The following is a 5,695-nucleotide window of genomic DNA, read 5'->3' as shown; positions in this document are numbered from 1 at the left end:
GAGTTCATGCAGAGAACGAGCGCATCCATGATCACCAGAAGAAGAAAGAGAGAACTTAAAGTTGAACGGAATGCGCATTGATATTCAATCAAAAATTGCAAGATGTGCATGATCCATGATTGAAAATGCCAAAAAGATTACAAATTCCCATCAAAGAAGAAGAAGAAGAAATGAAGAATTACCTTTATGAGCTTGCTCTCTTTGAAGAATGAAGAATCTCTATCTGAGTTTTTCAGCACTCACAATCAGAATAAGCCACTCCAAGCACGCGCTTTTTTTTAAATTTTCTGAGAACAACCTACTAATATAATCGCGGGATTTATTTTTATTTTTATTTTTCGTTGAACCTAGAAAATTACAAATGAACCCAAATTAAGCCCAAAGCCACGGGAAAAAGTTAAGCCTCTAACGTCCTAACTCCTAACTACCCAAGATATCCTCTCTGTTTTTCTTTTTCTTTTTCTTTTTTTTTAAACCTACTTAATATAATAGGAAAGGATGGTGAAAGATTTGGTTCACAATACTTTCATATATAATTTTTTGATATTTCAAAAATTAAACGTAATATTATTTACTAATAGAATCATTATTTTAATTATTCTCATATTTATTAATATATATAGTATACACATATAGTAAATAACAAATAAATTAATACGTATATTAGTTACTATTAACTCACCAATCAATGTAAATAGGATCAATTTTTAAGAAAAAAAGTATTCTCTTTGTTTTGGATTTGGATTCTCTAAATTTTGAATTTTATTTTATAGAGTAAAATTTGATTTTTCACTATTTATTTTATAGATGAGACTAAGATAAAATATAAAAGAAAAATTATTCAAGAGTGAGAGATCAAACTTTACTCTCTAAAATGAAATTCAAAATTTAGAGGATTTAAATTCTTTTATTTTATAATATAATAATGAGTAAAGTATCAATTTTGTCCCTAACGTTTGGGATAAGTTTTAAAATTGTTCTTAACGTTTGAAACGTCCTATTTATATTCCTAACGTTTCTAAATCGAATCCATGTTATCCTATTGTCAAAATATCTAACATTTCGTTAACGTCGTTTCACACGTGAAGGTTAAGTTAGTGAGACTGAGACCAAAGATTAACTTGGACACATCTGCATCGTAAGAATATTTAAATATCATTTTAAAAAATATTTAAATCCTTTTAGCAAAATACATGACAATTTATTTTACATGTAAATTCTTTAAGTGTCTAAAGTGTTTTTTAAGAAGTATTTTACCATTTTTTTACTAATATCATTTTAAAAAATACTTAAATTATTTCAGCTACATATTTTGAAGAAATAGATTTTTTTGTCTATTATTTCACTTCTTTGTTAATAATATCTGTTTAAATCAATATTTAAATATTTTTTAAAAAATTTACAATAAATATAAATTAAATAATAAAAATTAAAGGATAATTATAGTATACAGATTCCATTATATAAAGATTTACAGATATTCGAATTGAAAGAAATCAGAGGTGACACGTGTCCAAGAGCAATGCAATTGGGAGCAGCGTGGTAGTCTGTGTAGAACGGTACGGAGCTAAGCTGCTGAAGCTGAAAGGGTGAATGGCTCCGTTGGGTTTTTTTTTTTTTTCGGAAATGTCAAAACGGATAGTTGGAGCCAAGCATGTTGTTGCAATGCTTGGGCTGGGAGACCAAAAAATTTCACATAAGGCCTTGGTTATTTTAGGTGTTATTATGGATAGTGAAAACTATGATGTAGGAGGAATATATCATTGAAAAGTATATAACTCCTGAACGAAAAATGAAAGAGTATATCACCCAAATGAATATAGTAAATGTGACCAGAAAAAATATTTCTAAGTTAATATAGTAAATGTGATTTAACCAATATTAAATATGCAATTACGCACTGTAGTATTAATAATAGATGTATGACATATTTTGCCCAAAAATTGCAATAAAAAAATATTTGTAAGTTAATATACTTTAGATGTATTAATTACAGTTATTTATTATATTATTGTCTAACTAATATACGTGAAGATTCAAAAATATAAATACATTAAGATTAAATATTTTAATATTTTCGTATGTTATTTTTGTCCAAAAGTCAAAATTTTTCTATATCCGTTACTGGTTGACGCTATAATTACTGAATGTTAAACCCCTAATCTGATGTGGAGTGTTCAGGTGACATTTTTTTTTGTATTCTAAGTATTATTTCTAATTAAAAGAAGGCAATAGAAAATGTTACTTTGATTAGTGTAGATGTGAGTATGCCTCTTATGTAAAAATAGTATTGGTAACGAGTAGAAGTAAAATCAGAAAACAGTTAGCAGATGGTCTTCAGGGTATTTTGGGTGGAAGCTATGAAATAGTGGAAGGAGTGACGATGACACAAAATGAAGGTTAGATTCATGAATAATGCAGTTGACTTGTTTGTTTGTTGTGGTGAAAGTAAACCGTCACACTAAACCATAACAGTAAACCCTAAATGATAAATCCAAAATCCAAAAAATCGACTAATTTGTGAATTTCTTGTTGGGAAAGTATAAGGTAGCACTAACTCCGGAACATTATACCTGAATCTGGTACCCGAAAACTCAAAACCGAAAAAATAAAGTCTATACCTTTAAAGCCTAAATTGCAGTTGATTTGTCTATTTCTCTATGTGAGAGGACACCGTAACACTAATTTCTGAACCGTGAACCATGAACCATGTAAGCTGAACCGTAAACTATAAATCTTAAACTTTAAACCGTAATTCATGATCTATAGTCCTTAAACGATAAACCGCAATCCAATAAACTGGTCAGTAGAGTGGACTGAATCATAGTTGTAAAAACTGACGCGATGATTGAATCGGTCAGATAACTGGTTTATTGATTTGTTGGTTTAATGGATAAGTTATTGGTTGTCCAGATAGAACCGGTCCTATGCAAGTAAAGAAATTAAAATAGTCACAAGTTTAAAATTACAATTTAAAATAAATATCATCACCAATATTTTAAAAAATCAAGTTTTAACAAATTATAATCAATAAGTTATTGTTCAAGGATCATGACATAAGTATATAAAATTGTAGTATATTTTTATAATAAAGAATTTTAAAAGCAGCTAATAAGAGGGAAAAAAAATTAAGAATTCTATTTACGAAATAGATATAAAGAATATGAAGTTATTAGTTAGTTATGAAAGCTTGGCATGAGATAGTGTATCGAAACTGTTTTAACATAGAATTCATCAAGGAAAATGTTGCAAGTGACAAAAAGAAATTCATTATAATTAAAAAATACATTATATCACTGGTCAACTTATAATTAACATATTAACACTCATTATGTCATTAGTGAATTCATCAGCACCTTCGCAAGGAATAAAAAAATATTTTCTCCACTTAACTAAACCAGCAACAGCTATTCTGCCATCTCGTCTTCTACTTAACTGATTGAACTTAATTCACCTGTTTCTTCCTTGAGTGAAAATAAAGGTTGCCCAATGTATTCCTTTCCTTAACAAAACTCACCAATTTTAACTTTTCTTCACTAACTTAAAAACAGAAACTAATAGCCTATACATCATATTAGGCACAACAAAGTTCTCAGCACAATTGTTAACATGAGAGTAAAAATCCTTTTTAGATTTTAATCACAGAAATTAAAAAAAAAAATATGTCTATTATAATATCAACAACAAATTAATATCTAATTATAATTCATTCACAAGCTTCATTATAATTTACATATATGGCCTGTCCCCTATGAAACAAAATTTTGGATTTACCATATCCATGTGTCTACTATCTTTAAAATTACCCATGCTTAGTAGAGTGCAACAAGTCTTTAACTCTACAACAACTCTAATATTCAGAGGCAATCAAGCATAGAACATTCCTTTCTGAATAAACCAAGCAATTTACAATACAACACATGGAACTAACAGCTTAAATCAATTTCCATGGAGAACATATGAACCATCAAAGTGCATACTAAAAGATGACAAAAACCTACATGGGCAATACCAGGAAGTGCCATCTCAACATCTATATATTCATTATCATGCCTACCTTGCTAGCAGGACCCATAGCAATAAGACCGTTTAAAACCCAGCATCATCATACACATGTTAAAATTAAATTCTCTATAGTTGTCCATGTTGTAATTACAGTGCTTATTCCTTCAATTCTTTGCCTTTTCACTCATATTTTTCCTGCAAAAAAAAAAAAAAAAATTACTCCTACAGTTTGATCCCACAATTAACGACTTCAACAGTAAAAGATTGGTTATCTTAAGTTCTTAACTAATCTTACATCAACTATTTATTCACATATAAACAATGACATAACCAAGAACAAGAAATCAATTATGTTCGAAAAAATACTACGCTTATTATGTATTTCTACTCTAGCAAACATAGAATGACATAAGCGAAAAAATTGTTTTGATCTCATGAAGATGCGTCTGCTAATAATTTACGGAAAGAATAACTGAACATAAATGACAAGCAACGGCGGAGATAACGCCAATGACCAGGGTGAAGGGCCGGGGGACAACGACTCCACCGCTGCAACGAAGCAACTGGCGATTTGCGAACTAGGAAGCGAGCTTCACCACGACGAACACACGCAGATCCCAAGCGCCACCAGCAGCGATAGCGAGCAGACCAGTGGCGGCGACCCTCTTAGACGGAGCTAGGTTTTGCTCTGCTGAGAGGAGAGGCGTGAGGTGAAGACCCTAGTTGCCTTTTTTTCATCCACTGTTTTTTTTTTTGCTCCACTTAAGCCCAAAACGCAAATGTCTCACCAACGGAATCCGGCGCACACAAACCCCGTTCCATTTCACGCAACCACCTCAGCTCACTCGGCCCACCCGTGAGCACCCACACAGCCACGCCTCGCTGAAAGCCTGCTCCAGCGGCGCACAAGGGAGACAACACGTGTCGGCAAAAGACACAAGGAGATGGTATATCTGTAAATCTGTACAAAATTGCATCTGTACAGTAGAGCGACCCAAAATTAAATTATTAGGTTACCAATTGCGGTAACTATTTTTTTTGTAAGTTTTAAAATTTTTTTATTAGTATCATTTAAAAAAATATTTAAATCTTTTTAGCAAAATACACGACAATTTAATTTACACATAAATTTTTTTAGTGTCTAAAGTGTTTTTTAAGAGGTATTTTGCCATTTTTTTTACTAATATCATTTTCAAAAATATTTAAATTATTTTAGCTACATAGTTTGAAGAAATAGATTTTTTTTTTATCTATTATTTCACTTCTTTGTTAATAATCTCTGTTTAAACCGATATTTAAATATTTTTTTTACCAAAATGCATGTAATGAATTATATTCATTTATTCTGTAATTTTTTTATTTTAATATTTTGCTAAAAGATTTACAATAAAAATAAATTAAATGGTAAAAATTAAATTATCAGGTTACGGATCGCGATAACTATTTTTGTGTAAGTTTTAAATTTTTTTTACTAATATCATTTTAAAAAATATCTAAATCTTTTTAGCAAAATACACGACAATTTATTTTAAATGTAAATTTTTTTAGTGTCTAAAGTGTTTTTTAAGAGGTGTTTTGTCATTTTTTTTTACTAATATCATTTTCAAAAATACTTAAATTATTTTAGCTACTTATTTTGAAGAAATAGATTTTTTTGTGTCTATTATTTCACTTCTTTATTAATAATATA

General features: G+C 29.7%; 1 protein-coding gene across 1 annotated transcript in view; it reads right to left on the bottom strand.

Moving 5' to 3' along the window:
* The window catches only part of LOC107637010 (probable phosphopantothenoylcysteine decarboxylase), a 2,405-nt gene extending 1,985 nt beyond the window's left edge, over window positions 1–420 (bottom strand). Inside the window, exon 1 of the mRNA XM_016340467.2 lies at window positions 183–420. The gene's annotated coding sequence lies outside the window, so the exon portion shown is untranslated. The remainder of the gene's footprint in view (window positions 1–182) is intronic.

Source organism: Arachis ipaensis, chromosome B04 (assembly GCF_000816755.2).
Source record: "Arachis ipaensis cultivar K30076 chromosome B04, Araip1.1, whole genome shotgun sequence".
Lineage (NCBI taxonomy): Eukaryota > Viridiplantae > Streptophyta > Magnoliopsida > Fabales > Fabaceae > Arachis > Arachis ipaensis.
Note: the sequence above shows the minus strand (reverse complement) of the source record. Positions and strands in the feature narration are given on the sequence as shown.